Source organism: Argiope bruennichi, chromosome 1 (assembly GCF_947563725.1).
Source record: "Argiope bruennichi chromosome 1, qqArgBrue1.1, whole genome shotgun sequence".
Lineage (NCBI taxonomy): Eukaryota > Metazoa > Arthropoda > Arachnida > Araneae > Araneidae > Argiope > Argiope bruennichi.
This window is the reverse complement of record NC_079151.1, coordinates 34,521,407-34,541,847: the sequence shown is the minus strand read 5'-3', so window position 1 is coordinate 34,541,847 and position 20,441 is coordinate 34,521,407.

Genomic DNA, 20,441 nt, shown 5'->3' with positions numbered 1-20,441 from the left:
TTTTGTGTGAATGCATCTCGGCTCACATTTGTTATATAATCAAAAAATATTACTGTCTATATTTTGTCTGTCAGTGACTTCTGCTGGCACAATCATACTTTCTCTGGCCCCATTATCATCTTTGTGCCCTGATAATAAAAAGAGGATAATGCATACAGAAGAGCAAGAATTGCTACAACAGCAATGCAAACTTTTGCGGCAGCGGCCACAATTTTCCTAATTCCTCCGATCAGATCAATCCGAGCAAAGAACCGTAACTACGGCCGCTGCATCAAAGAGTAATCTCGCTAATGCTAAAAATCGCGCAAACACTTACCCTGCGATATCTAAACAGGGGCGGATCTATACGATCCTAATAACTCCTCCCTCACATCGCCAATAGATGACTTTTTTTTCCTTACTTTACTTTTTGGGCGCCAATTTTTGTAAGTGCTGCCTTGCCGATCTATCTGGTCGGATTCGGTTTATCTACGAAGTTAAGAACATAGCAACGCAGGATCATCATTAAGGGAGACCGGTGCCGGGTGAAATATGAAGCGTTGGATTGTTGTTCCGGCTTTGGAAGTCGGGAGGCGTGGTTCATTCGGATGGTACAAGCCGAAGATCGTATGAATTACTGGTGAAAAGTTCATCGTTTTAGTTGAAATTCCAGAGTATTAGTCAAGGGTGAGAAATGATTGAGATTTTGAGATTCTCCGTGAGATGATAATGTGATCTTCCATTTTGATCAACATCTTGTGAGATAAATGAGTTTATAAGCTTCGAAATCTCTCTCGTAAGGCAATATTCATAATGTAATTTTAAGAGTAATGTTCCTTAAGAAAAGCAGAGATTGGATTTTAAGATCAAAAGGAATTATATTTTCAAACCATCTGTGCACTTGGTGATTCAAAAATCATCGCATAAACTACAAACCATCTTTCCAACTAGTTATTAGGCAATTATACGAATAGTATTAATTTCATCAACCAACTATATCTTATGAGATCAAATGAGATCAGTATTTTTTTTAAAATATCGCTTGCACAATAAACTTATTAGAGCATTTTGATTGATTACCTATCCTTGCAAAATTGTAAAAGTGGCCTAGTTCATAAGATTGGAGGTTTTATTACAGATTTATATTGCAATATCTCTAGAAAATGGAGGGTGGGTTGGAGAAGGGGCGTCCTTTTAGGATGTACTTCAAAAAAATGTCGCACATTTTCATATGAAATGAAAACTGGCGAAATCAGCATAATAGTTATGGCTAGAGAACTCAGTTATAGATTTTTTGCTCATAGAGAATGTACAGTGAAATAATATTTTTGAGATTTCTTTGAAAAATGTATAATGCTAAGGGATGGCTGACCATTGATGCCATATCCAGAGGTATCAACTTTCATATTAATTAAAAGTTGACGATATTATATCAGTGATTCGATTTGGGGGAATGACTCTTTGGTTCTCTTAATTATTTAAAATATACGAATATAAAAAAAAATAGGAAACACGAGAAAACCAAAATGGCACATAAAAATAATGTAACCTTTTAATGTTTAAACCAATTACTTTTTCAAACCATCTGTACAATGGGTGATTCAAAAATTATCGCATAAACTACAAACTTCCTTCATGATTAACTATTTGGCAACTATATTAATAGTATTAATTTAGTAATGCCAATCAACGATACATCAAATGAAAGTATTTTTTTTTAATTTCATACTTGCACAATAAACTTATTAGAGTATTTTGATTGATTGGCGAAATCGGTCAAGTTGTTAAGGATGATGGCTAAATAAAAGTTTTATATATTGCAATATATCCAGAAAGTGGAGGGTGCATAGGAGAAGAGGCGGCCCTTTATGATGTATCTTATGGTCACAAATTTTTATATGAAATGAAAACAGGCGAAATCGGCACAATAATGGAGGTTAGGGAACTGAGTTATGAATTTTTGCCCATGGAGAATGTACAGTGAAATGATATTTTTGAAATTTCTCTGAAAAATGTATAATACGTGATGCTGACCATTCATAGTATATGTGGAAGTATCAGCTTTTTATGAATTAAAAGTTGGTAAAATTAGATCAGTGATTGGGGTTGGGGAATGGCTGTTTTGTTCTCTGAATTATTTTAAATATGTGAATTGCAGAAAATAGGAAACGTAGCAAATACAAAATAGCACATAAAAATATTTAATCTTAAATTTATAATTTAGTTTTGTAACAGTTTATTTTCGAAATTCACTACTAATTTACAACTCTGGTAAAGAATCAAAATTTAATTAAATGTCTGGATTGGCTGACGATTAATTTATAAAAATATAAAAATATTGTATATCATCAAGAAGACAAAAATATATAAAATATTCAGAACTTTGGCTTAATATGATGCCCATTAAAAATCATTTACTGATCTTCATTTCTACACATATGAAAGAAATAAAGTTCAATAAAAAGTGTATAAAAGAAATTTAGAATTTTTTTAAAAAAATTATTCGATCGCAACAAAATTGACCAGTAATAAATTGACATTTTAAACTAAATTATATTTAGTAAGTAATAAAATTTAGATAACTATTTAAACTAAATAAGTCCATTTGCTTCACGCTTTAAAAGTTGGTAATATAATTACCTTTCTTAATTGTCGAGTCCATGCGTCATACGAAGATGAATTATTCCTTTTTTAAATTTAATGAGAAAAATCAAACTACTTAAAGACGCTATAATTCGATACAAAAATTGCATGTTGTCTACAAAACCATAAATTTATTCATATATTAATATTCAAATAATTTCTAGTTGAATTAATAAGAAAACTCTTTCCAGAAAAGTCGTCATTAAATTAAATAACAGAACCAGCGAAGTGATATCTTCTCAAACTTTCTCGTATATTTTCTAATAAAGGTGTTATCCTAGAGAACGCGTTCCATGGCATTGGCGTACAATAGTAAATAAATAGTAAGCTTTGGCATGAATATAGCATTTTCACTTAATCTATCATCATTGGCGAGTTATTTGGCGATTAATTCCTGGAAACCGAATTTGTGTTTTAGACGTTTTTCTCCCAATCGATTCAAACCACAATAGACTGACACACAGCTAAAGTTGTAGTCACAAAATAGCATACCAAATTTGATGTATTGAAATCATTGTGACTTTGAGATATCGCATTTACATGTCTCTGAAAGCACAGACAGACGTTCAATCCTTTATTGAATTTTGCTCAAACTTATAGAGGAGTCTATGATATTACAAATGTTAAATCTATGTACCGAATATTACCTATCTAGCTCTCTACCTTTTATAGTTATTGTATTAACCTATTTTCGAACATCCGGACAGATGGACATTCTCTGGACAGATTTTGCTCAAAATTTGATAGAAATCTACAAATTTAGTATTATGATAGTATACCAAATTTCACGGGTCTAGATCAGAGTGTTTTTGAGTTATCTTTGTCACAGGCGGACATTTTCCAAAAAAGTCTTTTTGGAGCTTAAAGATGTCTACAATATGGAGACTCATCGATAACTCGTATTCGAATTTTTTGGCAATTACTATAGTTTCTCTGTACTACTTATACGTAAAAGTAAAAAGCAAACCAATTAAAGATTTAAAAGCAGTATAATTTAAGAAAAATCCAAGAAAAATATTAGATTTCGCAGAAAGTGATACGTTCTGTAATGTCTGATTTTGAAGATCGACCCAATGAGCTCTGAAATGACGAAAAAAATTATACGGGCACTCGCAAAATACATTTATTATTTTTATTTTCCTCAAAACATACAAATAAAAAAAGTAACTCGTTGTATCCAGATATCCCAGCAAAATGAATATGTTAAACATTTAAGCCGTCTTTACAAAAAGAGGAGTAGTAAGAGAAAAAAAAAAAACTGTTTTCTCGAAATTAAATGGAAAGGAAAAGGACAACTTTGAAAGAAAACTTTTACATAAATACGAGCCAGAAGTCGGAAGGCGAGGCGTTCCAGATTGCGCTCTTCATTTTCTGAGGAAATGGCTGGCCTCGAAGGCAGAATCAATTCAGGTTGGAATATTTTTTTCGCCAAATGGAATAAGTAATCAGCTGTGATGAGGTGAAAAAGACAGTTTTTTTTTTTTTTTCAAAGCCTTCTCAAAACGGTATTCATTTTTCGCCAATGATTTTTATCGGAAGAAAGTGAGACGATTGGAAAGCACCTGGGCTTATTTCTTGATTCACAAATTATGTTTTACATCTATAAATCGCGCCTTGTTTGAGGTAAATAATTCATAAATATATCCAGCTTGAAATGAGGTCTGGGACCAATATTCTGAAAGTAGCAATGCGAAAACTCCTAACTGATTTGGGAAATATAATTATTAATTGTCGCCTCATTAATTTAACAAATGTAATTAATTTTTACCTCATTGATTTAGCAAATATAATTAATAATCTTCTCCACATAGATTTAACAAATATAATTAATAATCTTCTCCACACTGATTTAACAAATATAGTTTATAATTTTTTCCTCTACTATCTAACAAATATAATTAATAATTTTCTCATTGATTTAACGAATATAATTTATAATTTTCTCCTCATTGATTTAACGAATATAATTAATAATTTTCTCCTCATTGATTTAACGAATATAATTAATAATTTTCTCCTCATTGATTTAACGAATGTAATTAATTATTTTCTCCTCATTGATTTAACGAATATAATTAATAATTTTCTCCTCATTGATTTAACGAATGTAATTAATAATTTTCTCCTCATTGATTTAACGAATGTAATTAATAATTTTCTCCTCACTGATTTAAAGAATATAATTAATAATTTTCTCCTCACTGATTTAAAGAATATAATTAATAATTTTCTCTTCACTGATTTAACGAATATAAATAATTTTCTTCGCGTTCATTTAACAAATACAATTAATATTTGTCTCACACGGATTTAAAATATAGTTAATAATTGCTACTCATTGTATTATTAACTATATTTTAAATAATACAATGAGGTCGGTTCGATCGGTTACACCATCGAAAGCTGTACAGAGTTAAGTACGGTTGGGGCATATAGTCCAAACTGAATTCGACCCCTCCTCTACTCCAATTTCTAAAAACATTTATTTTTATTGAATCTTTATATGAACTATTCTCAAATTGTAAATATTATGGCAATTGAATTGGAATTAACCTGCTAGAAAATCATTTTCGAAACTCGCCTATAAAAGATTAATTTGAATTTGAAAATGATTTCAAACAAAATTTTAAATAATATTAATGCAATTTAAATATAGGAATTATAAGTTGATTAAAGCTGTTGATTTGTAAACCAGTTATCTAAATGCAAAAAAAAAAAAAAAAAAGTGAATGCTTTTTTCGAAATTTTTTAGTATACTTCCTAATAAAGATGCATTCCACATGCTCATAAAGTTATGGACCTTGGACAAGGTTGTGAAAATCATGAGTATTCGGATTCTTACTTTTATAGTTTCACACATAAGAGATGCGTGCTCTTTGGTACAAGTAAAGAAAACCGTTACTTGTGAAAAGAAAACATGAAATTGGAAATAAAGCAGTAACATTGGAAAAAAGCAGTAGCAGTAGTATATTAGCAGCATGTAATTGGGAAATAGTATTTACGGATTATTTTTTAGGTTTTGCCTTCGTCTCCTGTCTATTGCAGAAAATTGCAATAGCTGTGCTTGTAACGTAAATGATGCGGAATCAGAAGATTTCCAGACTTTTATGAAGTCTCGATGTACTCTAAAACCATTGGGATAAAGCGTTCTTTTGCTGGTTGAGATATGGGGATTTGGAGATAATGAGCCAGTTTAGATGTCCTTGTCTCCAATCTGAGAAAGACAATTGCGATATCTGTACTCGTGACGTGAATGTTATGACTCAGCACTAATTCACTCAGGTTTCGCGCACAGCACTAATTCCATAAAAGTTTTTGTGCACACTAAAACAATCAAACAGTCTTCTATCGGTGTGAGATGAAAGCTTGGAGAGAATGATGCAATTTAGATACGGTCCTCATCTCCTGTATACGGCAGATAATTGAGGCATCTGTGCTTGTATGACTGAGCGTCGGAATCATAGCACTAATTTTATGCAAGTCTTTCACAAAGGACGACTTATAAGATGTCACATTCCTTCCAAATTTTGACCTCACATCTTTATGAGAACGCCGCCTAACCCCAGAGGTTTTTACATGCATCAAGACTTCTATGGAGTTAGTGCTGTGCGCACAATTTACCGATTCCGATGATGGATCATAACATTTATGTTAGAAGCACAGATGTCACAATTCTCTGTCGTAGATAGAAGAAAAGGTTAACATCTAAATTGACTCATTCTCTCCAAGCCATCATTTTACACCTGTAAAAATACTTGTTCTTGATGGAGTTAGTGCGCTAATAGCAGCAGAAATTACAATTCGCATTCCTAACAATTATTGTCTCTTAATGCGTTAATTAAAAATAACCAAATTAGAAGAATTATTATTAGAAATGAATATTAAGTTTACAGCCAAAGAATCAAAAAGAAAGATAAAATGAATCCGGCCTGAAGACTTTCTCAAGGGTCACCTTCAGGCAAGAATTCAAACCAGAGATTTTTTCTGTGAAGGGTCTGACTTTCGTCCAACAAACTGACCCCTCGTGACCCGGAAATACCTGGAAATTGAGGTGCCTCACACTGTCTTTTGGAATTGTACTTTCAATTGGTAAGTGTTTTGCTTTCTTATTTAAATGAATTTGGTTCTATTTTCATGGTTTTTTGTTGTTTGATTTGCTGTGTCCTTATTTAGATTAAAATTTGGAAATGATTTTACTTGTTTTTGTATAATTATCTTTAATCTTGTGATACTAATTTTATCTCCAAAACCTCAATTTCCTGGGATTTTTAGGTTACGAGGGGGAAGTTTGTTGGACGAAAGTCAGACCCCTCACAGAAAAAATCCCTAGTTTGAATCCTTGCCTGAGGGTGACCCTTGAGAAAGTCTTCAGGCCGGATTCACTTTCTTTTTCTTTTTGATTTTTTGGCTGTAAACTTAATATTCATTTCTAATAATAATTCTTTTAATTTGGTTAAGTTCATTTGTGTTTTAGTTGTAGCAGCATTGGCGCTCTCTAAATATAATGTATATTTTATTATATAGATTCAGGAAATATTATATAGGTGAATTTTCATATTGATTATATTTGGATTGATAGTTTCTTAATTAAAAATAATTGTTTTAATATCGCATTAAAATTGCAAGACTACAAGGTGCTTAAAAATTATCATAATTTCTAAAAAAATAAGGGATTTTTTTTTGTTATTTCCAAAATGTTACATATTTTATCAGCATCTGAATGGTGAATAAAAATACCTATACTTACTTCTAAAGAAACTGAATGAATCATTTTTTTTTCTTAATGGTTTACGCAGAAAAAAAAAATCCCTTGTCGAATTCCGATTTCCCAGCGAAATGAATATGTTAACCATTTAAGCCATCTCCACGAAACGAGGTGGAGAAAAAAAATTGTTTTCTCGAAATTAAACGGATTGGAAAGGACTTTGAAAAGAAAACTTTCAAATATATACGAGTCAAAAGTCGGAAGGCGACGCTCTCTAGATTGCGCTCTTCATTTTCCGAGGAAATTGCTGGCCTCGAAGGCAGAATCAATTCAGGCTGGAATATTTTTATGTGAAAGGGAATAAGCAATCAGCTGTGATGAGGTGAAAAAGACAATTTTTTTAGACCTTTTCAGGACGGTATTCATTTTTCACCGATGATTTGATGCCATGATTTGTTTCGGAAAATAGTTAAAAGGGGAAAAAGCGGCTTGAAGGATACATATGCCTTTCTTTATTATAGTAATTGCTTCTTGAATCAAGGAATTGCATCTTCGTTCAGGTAAACAGTTCCGGTAAATAACCGGACTGAATAAAAATTGTTACGATTGCAACAGTTGCGTGCAAGAGGCTGAAGATAAAAATATGAGTACTCGTGACGTTTACAGTCTTGGAGATTTATTAAAGGCAGCTGTAATTTGGTGGTAAGTTTTCGGTGTCGAAATTGGAGGATTTCAGGTTCGAAACCCGGTTGTATCAAAGAACTATCGTGCTAGCGAGTCTGGTGCACCTTAAATCTGTGTAGGTCAAACCTCTTCCCGCTGGTGTCTTGGTAAGGTTAGGAAAGGGAGATATACCAGCTCAAGTGTCATCCTCATCTTCTGACCGCTGTTCAAAATTACGAGGTACGTCTCCAAAAAGCCCTATTGTCAAAAGCCGTACTGGGACGTCAATATAACTGAACTGAACTCGGAGGCACTGTTCCCTCTGTTTTTTAATAACAGATGAAAATTCATGAGGAAGAAAGAGGGAATTTTAATTTTATGAATATAATGTAAATTTTGTAAGATTAATGATCTCCCACCATTAGGGTGTAACTACATACCAAATTTTATAGTTATAAGTTCAACGTTACATTCTGTGCTTAGTTAGTTTTCAGTACACAATCTACAGAAACCATAGCAACCTAGAAACATTACCTTATATAAAAAGTAAACTACTTTCATTATAAATTAAATTGAAAGTTCAGGAGAACTTACAAAACCCTTTGTAACAGTTCTGATCTGTTATCACAATGTCTGCAGAATAGTTAAGTAAGCCACCAAAACAACGGATTTAAGCAGACAAAATTTTAAGTTTCCCGAACTGATAACGAAACTCGGAAGAAACAGAAGAAAAATGCACTCATATCCTCCTTGGCGGTCGCAATCAGGGAAAGCTCTGCAATCAGGGAAGGATCGGGCGAATCCTTGCCCGCAGGTGATTAAAGTGTGTTCTTGGGATAGAAACTTCATTTGTGGACTTCTGTCGTATCCTTTGCTCGTTTTATGTAACAGGTAAAAGGCATTATTTGTCGGGATACCGGAAAATGGAGTTGTTTAAAAGATCACATTTGCCATAAAATTCGTGTGATGTCCGTTTACGCTTTAATAATCATCATTTAAATGGCTCTAAATTTTTTATTCATTGTAATAACCTCTTAAAAAATGGGAGACATCAAGTCCAGGCAGACTCTAAATTATTAGGCGCCCAGTGTGAAATGATTGAGACCACCCCTTTCTTCTTGTATATGTCTTATATTGGTACAATACTTAACCCATAATTGGGTCAAAGTACACAAATATTTTTTTATGTGATGTATAGTTAAAATGCAAGAGAAAATTAAAAAAAAAATTCTATGGATTAAAAATGGTAGATGACACGTTGTTGTTTTATGTTGTGGTGAAAGCTTATAAGCCAGTTAACAGCTACGCTACCCGAGCAATTGCCTTTGTATCGTAGTCATGTTACTGGACTGCGAACCACAAAGTCCCAGGTTCTATCCTCGTTCATCGTAAATTCGTCACATTGGTGACCTCGGACGATGAACCTTCAACCTTCGTACAGCTGTTGTGGCGCCATCTACCCACAGAAAACCAAAGTCGTCCGATTCACTTGACGCAGCAAAAACCAAAGTCGTCAGACTCACTTGACGCAGTAACAGCGTCAGCAACCACTCACCCAACGCTTGCTGCTACTCAAATGGGTACAGGCGCATTAGAATCAACAGCTAATACATCACCACTCAACAGCCATATCGTTCGTCTCACCTCCGACTCACTGGAGGGAGAGTTGGTGGTGAAAGCTTATAAACAAGTTAACAGCTACGCTACCCGAGCAATTGCTTTTGTATCGTGGTCATGTTACTGGACTGCGAACCACAAGGTCCCAGGTTCTATCCTCGCTCATCCCAAACCGCCACAATGTCATTTAAGCTTGTTAGACCAAAGGTAATAAGGATAGCAATTTCAAGCTAATGAACAAGAAATTGGTGAAATACATGTTGCTCCTTAAGACTTATATCCACTTTTGAAATATTTATAATTAAATGACATTGTAAAGAATTTCGCACAAAAAAAAATCCACATAAAATATGTATACACTTAAACGCACACGCATGCACACACATACATGCACACCAACCCACATACATGTACACACACACTCGTATACACACACATGCACACACACTCCGTGTTGCATCGGCCACACATTTATTTCTGAATGATTTACATATTAGAAAGCATAATATTTAAATCAGTCACACTTCTCACTATGCAACATAGTGCAACTTTAATTTACCCTTTATAGGGCCATTTTTTCTAGTCATATTATGTTAAAATATTTTTAGGCTTGAAATTAGAATAAGAAAAGGGATTCATTTAGCTTATTAGATAAATTTAATTTGATTAATTAATAATTAAGTGACAAACCAAGACGCATCATTTTGTGTGAGATAAAGAACTAAAGCATCTAAGTTTCTGACTTACTAAAAAAATTTGTCAGAATTTATGCCAACCTACATAATTTCATACAAAGATTGATAAATTTGGTGGGAAGCATACTTCCCAAGGCCTTAGAAAGGGTGAATAGATTTGTATTCTTCTCTCGTTTTCTCACTTGTTGATTTTTTATAAGTATTCTGAAAATTCTAGATTATGTACTGTTTCGTTTTCTAGATGTTAATGAGCTTAAATTACTCTATTTCATACCTGATGTTAAATAAGTTTTGATAAATTTGAATTTGAAACAGTTTCTTTTGCCATTGTCAACAGAGACTAAGTAGGATTTTCAGCGAAATCTATAAGTTTGAATAAAGGATTTTTTGGTTCCATTTTTATTTCATCGTATACGAAATATACAGAGAAAATATTTTATACACTCTACTTTTCAAACCTTCAAAAGTTCGAAAAACGCATTTATCGAATTGCATCTGTCTATGAACTTAATAACTCAAAAACGCTTCGAGCTAGATAAATGAAATTTAATACACGATCTTTACATTAGATTTGTAGAATTATGTCACATTTGGAATGAAATCCATTAAGAAGTCTATCCGGCATTGACAATATAAGTGGAAATAGTAGCTACAAAGTGAAAAGAGCGAAATCGATATAATCTGTTCACAGATCAAAAATTAGATCTGTGTAGAAATATCAAATTTTAAACCAAATCTGTCGAGGGGTGGACCCATCTGTCAGTCTGTAATTTCACAAGTATGCAAACGCGACAAGTCAAAAATACAGTGACATAAATATATGAATTTAGTATGTGATTTTATGACTACAATTATACTGTATGAAATTATAGTTATAATAGGTTGGAAAAATGATTTTCAAAATACACTTTCAGTTTATTTGATACTTCTGCGTTAACCGCATCTCAGCTATTAATCGTCAAATATCCCACTCTAATAGACTTTTTTTCGTAACGATTGTTCACCAAAGGCATGCGGTTAATAATATTTAAGTAAATTTATTAGAGAATATATTAGAATATATTTGGGGAACCACTTCTCTGGTTGTTTATAAAGCATTAAAAATCAAGAGCATTAATTGTCTGTGTTTTGGAGTGAAAACATGGCCGATGCTCATTAATTCAAAACACTACAAAGTTTCAACAATAGCTGAAGAAAAAACTAAATTCAGATTTCTACAGTCAAAGTTAACTGAATATTTTAATATTGTTTATCAAATTCTTTTCTCTGTGACAAATTCTCTATTTTATATAGAAAATCCCAAGTATCCGAATGCTTATTAAGATGTTTAAAACTCGCATGCATCGCAAGTGATTGCAAATATATCATTTTTTTTCCGTCTCATAAAACACCGAGAACTTTATACCATGCCATGAGTGCTCAGATTTTCATTTTCTGATTTCTGCACATGCGTATTTTGTGCTTCGTTGTATCAGGAAACACCGAATGTGCATGCCTATTTGACGGCCGACTGGTGCTGAAATTTGGCACAAAAGCACAATTTTAGGAAGATGATCATATACCAAATTTTATTTATCTAAGTCATTGCGTTTTTCAGTAACACATTTAATGCGCGCTAATGTATAACTCGTTGACGGAATTCATTTAAAATTTTATATGGATCTACTCTTTAAATAATGAAATTGCGGACCAAATTTTAATCACGGGACTTTTATACTTGGTAGTTATTGTGCTGACTTACTCTCAGACAGATAACACAAACAAACTTTCCATGCACCGATTTCGTTCAAATTTGACAGAAATCTTCAAATTTAATGTAAAGACAACATAATAAATTTCATACTGCTAACACAAAGTATTTTTGAGATACTGTCTTTACAGACATAATTCCAAAAATGCGCTTTTCGGACTCAAGTAGATCTGAAAACTTAGATTCTTCAAAACCATGAATTCGAATTTCTTGAAGATTTCAGTACCATTTCTTTGTATACGAAAAAGTGAAAAGGAATATTTTCATAATTTTATAAATTCTTATCATTCTAACACGTCAAAATCGAGAATTGGTTTCATTAAGTTAGTTAAGAATTTTGATAGAATTATAAGTATGGTATTCAATTTTTATGAAAGTCGTTTAATTGGCTGTTTAAGAGAGACATCTCGCATTAAAAGTTAATAAATTATTTCTTAACTACCTTTAAAAAAATTCTATCTTGTTTCACACGAACAATTTGTCTCCCAGTAACGAGCTTTTTATAGTTAATGAGCTTGGAAGCTGTTATAAAAAGCTTTCTTGTCCGAGCTAATCAGCTAATGAAGAAGCCGCATATGATCGAGTGGGAAACTTCGAAAAAGAAATACTTGTCGCTTTTTAATTATAGTTTTCTTGGAAAAAATCAACATGTCCATTCAGTTTTAGTGAATTTAATTGTAAAAGCATCTTTTAACTTAAGGGAAACAATATTTTACAGAAAATTTGAACAAATGTTGTAAATAAGGCTCGAATTATTATATGTTGAGTCATTCTTATTTGAGCTTCTCTACTTTAAATGCATAGGAAAAAAAATATAGTTGATTCATGCTCTCGTTAATCAAGTGTAGTGTCCCTCACCCATTTCAATTTAAAATCCTTTATATATTAGGGAACAGATAAAGGATTGGCTCTTTATTAAACACATTGTTCTGCTATATGAAATAACTATTATTTTTTGTATTATGTTTTCTTTGTAATCTTATTCTTTAAATATAATATTGTTACGAAATTTCCGTGTTCGTTTGGATAGTGGAAGTTATATGGTGTGGAGTACGCTCAATCAGCAGGCGACAGTAGAAAATAAAACAACGACGTTTATTTACACGAAGACACACAGGACAGCACAAGGACGACAACTATGTACAGCATAGAGAAGACAATTATCTTCAGCCGAGACATGCACACAACAAGACTCTATTGCAGACAGTAGCGCACAGATTAATTCAGCACTAGCTTGACTCCGTCGCTGCTCTGCTAATCTCTAGAAGACTCGTTCTGCACCGTCGATTCCGACTACTACTCGGCAGCTGCAGACTGCCTCCTTTTATAGGTCTCAGGAGGCGGGGCTAGAAGCCTCTCAACCAATCAGGAACGTTCGAGGCGTATCTTGGTTCCCAATGGACGGATCGGGAAAATTCTCGATGTTTCGGATATAATCTATTTTGGCGCCAAAGTCGCCAAATGGTCGCCAAGTTTGTCGCCAAGCTCTGGGACCTCCGACGCGACACCCGGACTCCGTCCAATACAGATGACTGTAAAACAGTCTTTCTGATGATGGAACCAACTATGCTGGAAAGCAGCATCACAGATTCGTAACAATATGATCCAGTTTTACTTATTCGTTACGAAATATGCAAAGAAATAATACTACTGCCAAAAAATTCAACCTGAGATCACTTTTCATATTTCCTTGAGACCAAAACATGTTTCTGTCGATAGTGCTTCGTTCAGTGGTTGCGGGTTGGTCGACTGTACATAAGAAGAAACCCACAATACGCATTTTTGCAATCAAGTATCTCTTTGTCTTTGATCTCTATCACTCAAAAATGCATTAAGGTTTCAAGGATGAAATCTGATCTATGATCTTTACACCAAGTTTCATGTCTTCTGAATTTTTCGACCAAAACTTCCTCAGGAAGTTTGTATGTTTCTGTGTCCAATCATCAGTCATCATGATAATTTCAAGGAGCTAGATGTGGGAAATTCAATTTTAGGTTTTAGCATCTAAAATGTAGTAATTTTGTGCCAAAATCGTAAAAAGATTGACCATCTGTCTTATGTGTATTCGAATGTATACGAACGTGGTAACTCAAAAAAAAAACGAGAGATCCAGATAAATAAAATTTGTTATGTGATCATATCTCAGAAATTATCATTTTGTATCAAATTTTGATTTAAATCTGTTGTAAAGCCTGCAGGAGTGATGTTTTCAAAACTTTCTCTCATACCCTCTAATAAATAAACTTGTGTATGATTAATTGTATGCCATTGGCGAACAATAGTTACCAGAAAACCTATTAGAGTATGAACTTTGGTAATTAATCGATGATATGAGGTTAATATGCCTCTATAGGAACTTGAATTTGTAATTTATATGTCTTTTTTCCGACAGACCTGAAACCAAAATTTGATGCAAAAATAAGATTGTAATCAAATAATTACATATCAGCTTAATTTATCTAAATGGTTCCGTTTTTGAATTATCACCTTTTTGAATATGCAAAAGTGCATATTACTAACAGAGGTAAACCCTTCGATAGATCTGTTTTAAGTCGATACAAATTTACATCTTTGATGCTAAATCTCTGTATTAAATCTTATCCATCTAGCTCATTACATTCTGTAGTTATGTTTTCCCTTGTATTCAAACAGTCATAAAATCTTTCTGTGAATTGGATATTTTTCAACATTTCATAGAAACTTGCACATTTGGTATAGATTGCATATCAAGTTTCATCCATTTTGCACAAGGCATAGATGGATATAACTCAAAAAATGTGTTTTTTATACTCAGGCATATCTAAAGCATGGAGATGGTCAAAATCTCGAGTTTGAATTTCTTGACAATTACAATACTTGTTTTTTATACTTCAAATACAAGAAAATAAAAAAGTGCTCCACTCGCAGGAAACAATAATGCTAAACTTTAAATCAGAAGTAAGAAATCATTTCCCTTAAAGTTCTTTTGGCCAAAATTGTAGCAAACTAATAAATTTTCAAGTTCCTTTTCAATCGATGAAGCATTTCAAGACCTATTAACTGCAACTGTGTCATTCAACAAGGAATGACGGTCCTTTTTGCCTTTCTCGCCACAAGCAAGTTTAAAGCTAATAATTTCTTTAAAGGTGAGTGGCAATCCGAAGAAAACATATAAAATAGAGAAATGTTTATAACATTTTTTTGAATGTGAGTGGCAGCATGCGTGTTAACCCTTTAAAGGGCCATTTTTTTTCTAGTCATAATATGTTAAAATATTTTTAGGCTTGAAATTAGAATAAGAAAAGGGATTCATTTAGCTTATTAGATAAATTTAATTTGATTAATTAATTAATTTGGTTAATTAATAATTAAGTAACAAATCAAGACGCATCATTTTGTGTGAGATAAAGAACTTAAAGCATCTAAATTTCTGTCTTTCTAAAAAAATTTGTCAGAACTTATGCCAGCCTACATAAATTCATACAAAAATTGATAAATTTGGTGGGAAGCATACTTCCCATGTCTTTAGAAAGGGTTAAAACATATTTGTAAATATCCTGCTTTTTATAGAACTATAAAGAAATAAAAAGGAATTCTAATATGTACTATTTTCTTGGGAACTTACTTAACCGAAAATATCTAATGGATGTTATCTAACGTTTGACAGATATAAGCGAAGACCCTGAACAACAATTCTGGAATAAGAATTAACATGCTAAATTTCACGGAACTAGCTATTCCGCTTTCCGTATTACTTTGTTCATAAAATCATGTTTTATTATAAAAATGCCGTTTTGGAACACCAGAAAATCTCAGATTTTTGCTTTCTAGCATATAAAATTATATAAATAGAAAGTATTCGAATAAAAAAATTCATACTCAATATTTTAACATATCTCCGCATTTCAAACCTCCCTTAATTTGAAAAAATGCATATTTTTGTAATTATATCCGTCTTTCTGTTTATAAAAATGATAATTCAAAAACGCTTTGAGCTAGATGGATGAGATTTGGTGCATACATTTTACATTAGAATAGTTGTATTTTTCTATTAAATTCTGAACGAAATCCATTCAGAAGTCTATGCAGCTATTCGAATACAAATTAATACTATATCTAAAAAACAAAGAAAGTTAAATTAATAAAATTTGGTTCGCAGAAATTAACATCTAAAAATATAGAAAATATTATCTGTTAAATTTGAAGATAAATTCGTGAAGGGATTAGCTATCTGCCTGTTTGTACAAGTCTGTTTGAGCATGTAAACACCATAACTCAAAAATATAAAGACTTTAAAGCATAAAATTTGGTGTTTGATTTTGTGATTCCAGTTGTAATTCTGTAACAAGTTTTGGTTGGATCAAAACTATTCAAATTACGCGTATGGTATTCTGATGCTTCCCAGCGATAAATCGCCAAAGATGACACTCTAAAAGCCTCTTTCATAACTGTTTTTCACCAACGGTGTATGATTAACAATACACAAGTACATCGAGACAGTTTCCGAAAGATCATTCTCATTGATTATTTGAAACATCGAGACTTGCATGGTATTATTCCCAAAAGTTATTGAAGAAAATCTTTAAAATTTTGATTACTTTTTATGAATTAATTTAAATTTTGCACTTTGTGTAGTAGACGATGTCCTAGTTTTTCACCATAGAGAAGGGAAGTAGTTCTGAAATTCTACTAGAAAATGAAGAGTGGTGAGGGACAGGCAAGGGTCCCTGTGATCTCATATGAAATAAAAAATACCGAAATCGGTGCAATAGTTTTTCCTGGAGAACTCGTGCTTTTTTACCAATTGAGAATGCAGAGTGAAATATTGTTCCTGAGATTTATCCGGAAAATGAAGGGCTCCAGCAACTATTGATAATATATCTAAAGGATATCAGCTTTCATATGAAATAAAAAACACAATTTATGGAAATTAAACTACCATTTTTACATAATGTTGCCATTAAATCATTCTCTTTCTTCATTTTTTTTAATTAGTTTTATTCAAGCTTTTGCTGCGAGCATTTGAACAATTTCGAAGTATGGAAATGGAATGAAGGTAGAAATTTTCTTTCATTTTTTTTTACAACTGGCAAATTGTTAATGTTAGAAAGTCAAACTCGGTGGTTAAAAGTCATTTTTTAGTTCCTAACTTCGTAGCCATTGCAGCTATCGAAAAACTTTAAGTGCAAAAGTTGTTCTTCCTTAATGAGGGCGCTAATTTGGCTAACTGGATTTGTTTTTCTATCTTCAATAAATTCTTTAAGGAAGTTATAAAGAAATAAAAATTTGACTCCACCCACCATCTCGCCCCTTGAGCTAGATGGTCCATGTATGAATTCATCCGAGTTATTTACATTTCTAACAGCATATTCCAAGCCAGTTAAAATTCATACAAAATTGCTCTAGCTGTCTTGTTCACAAAATAACATGGGTCAAGTATTATAAATATATATACAACTAGCCGCCTTTGGCGACCAGCTGGTTCGCCAATCTTAATGTTCGTTAAAATTTTAATAATTAAATATTTTATGCAATTCCTACTTTAATAGCTTCTTCATCAAAATATTTTAAAACTTCAAATTTTGATAGTCATATAATTCTCTCATAATATTATCAACGCCTTCAGTCATAACGTAATATGTATCTCTCTAATTTTCTGTTAGTTCCTTGTTAGTTAGTTCTAGTTAGTTAGTTAATTTATACTATAAATTAAAGTGGAAAGAATTCATCTGCAATTAATATAATAATATTTTTTACTGAAAAAAAATTTTTTTTTTATAATATGATTACTGAAAATAGAGTCACTGAGCAATTAAACTTTATGGGCACTAAAGAATATCTTTCCTAATTTATGTAATATTTCAAGAATTTGTAAACAAAATATTCTCAGATTCATTATGACCAGAACGATTCATTAACAATGTTTCATTTTAAATGCATCAAACACTAAGAAAATAAAACGAATCGTTTAAAATAATCGGTTGAAAACAGGTTAAAAAAAAACTAAAAAACCGATGTACTTAAAATTATAAGCGTATACAAAAAATATATAACTAACATAAATGCAATTTAATTACAAAAACATGCAACTAACCTAAAAATAATTTAAATCATCCGTTGATAATGGTTGTCATGTCAACAATCAGAACACAATGCGCATGCGTGAATTTTCAACGCCAGTTATGGTAACGCAAACGCATGAGTTTTTCTACGCCAGTTGGGGTAACGCTATGCAGATTAGAAATTTTTAATTTCCTTCATTCTGTTTTATTTTAATTCAAAAGTACTTAAGAATGAATCTGAAAGATCGATTTATTAATAATGTTTCATTTTAAATGCATCAAACATTAAGAAAATAAATAGAATCGTTTCAAATAATCAGCCGAAAAATCTTAAGTCTAGCCTCATGAATGTTGGGAAAAAAACTGAAGCCGTACTCATTTGGCGGTGGGGAAAATGAAACGATTTTTTTGGCGGGAAAGTTAGTTTTTAATTAATAATTAAAATTCTAATTAAAAATTCAAAAAAAGGGCTATCCTATCTTTTAAGTTAGATCAAACTGCACACGGTGTGCAAATTTGATTAAAATCGGTTAAGTAGTTTAGGAGTCCATCGCGGACAAACAACGTGACACGTAATTTATATATATTAAGATATACAATATAAATTTTTGAACACAGGGTGATTTTGGGTTGTAGCTACCAGGATCGATGCAAAACTGCAGAAATTTTCTCGAAGTCTTCTCATGAGAACCATTCCAATAGGTAGTCTTTCTATAAGGAATCTACCTAATTGACGAGCAGATTTAGTGAATAGGACTGGGGATGATTGTACGATTTTTCCTAACAATTTGAAATATATAGATTATTGTATGAAGTAGGATTTATCGATATACTATCTGTGATAGAATTGAAGTTAAGATTTATTTAATTTTCATTATCCTTTTTGCCATTTTATAACAATTTTTGATTTGATGTCATACTTGATAGTTATAATGCACACTGAGTATATAGCGATGGCGGTTTTTCTAAGTAACAATGATGCTTTTTTTTTCTTATATAAGAAAAAAAAATTCCGAAAACTAGAACGCTTTCGGAAGTCTGAATTCTATTTTAATATAATAAAAATGAATATCCACTCACACTTCCAGAAGCATGCAAAGTTTGTCTGCCAATCTAAGTTTCGTGGCCGAAATAAGTAATGATCTCGACAGAGCCGTGACTTCCATTTTAAAAGTTGACGTATTCGTATATCCTATAAGAGATAACCGTTTTCTCCGAAGTGCAGGTTGCACAGCCTTTCCAAGGACGCTGGTATCTATGTGTTCGTTTGGTGCCTTTTTTTTTATTTAAGGGTATTTTCAATAACAGCACGTGAAATTTGTCTGGAAAGGTTATTCTTCTTATTAAATTCTTCATTCACCTGCTCTTTGTTCTATTATCGATATTAACCAAATAAGATAAGCTAATTATTATTATGACCATTATTTTATTTTCTTGTAAATAAAATATATAAAAATAAATTTTTGTCAAAAAAAAAATTTGAACTCGAGATTTTGATGAATGTTCACGATTCAGCCCTCCCTTGGGGCAGAATTTTTTTTTTAAATTATGTTTGTTTATCTGTGAATGCGACTCAAAAACATTTTGAGCTTGTTGAATGAAATTTGGTATGTAGTCTTTACACCAAACTTGTAGATTTTTATCAAATTTTGAAAGAAATGTATTCAGAGTAGAATATTATATAAATGAATATGAATGAATCAAAGGAAATCTGTCTGTCCGGTAGTCCAGTATAAAAAAAAAACAAGATAATTACGAAATGCAGAGAGCTAGATGAATAAAATTTGGAGCACAGATTTAGCGTATAAATAGTATATTCTTATAATTTTGAAACAAATTTGTTAAAAAGTTGATTGTCCTCATTTTCACGTACATGTACATGCAAAAGTACACAGTAACAAAAATCTAACTATTTTGATGAATAAAATTTAGCACAAAATTGTAGCATATAATGCGCAGGTCTTTACAAAATTGTACATCAAATCTATCAAAGAAGTCACCGACAATCAATTTGTACTTATGCATGTAAACGAGATTATTCAAAAAGGACTTGAATGAATGAAATTTGGCATATGATCTTGTGATTACAATTTTACTTCTGTACCAAATTTTAGTTCCAATCATTCAACAAAGAGGCGCTTAAATAGCATATGGTTTTTCTTCATTATATTACTAAATAATATACTCTCATCCGTGGGTCTCCGAAAATAAAAATCTGAGCACTTATGTCTTTGACAGTTTTGTCCAAGGCCCTCAGCTTTATGTGAAGGGTAAGGAGAATGATAGCACCTTCATCACAGTATGAATGAAAGTTCGTGGGAATCATTCTAGCTGGTTTTAATTTATTC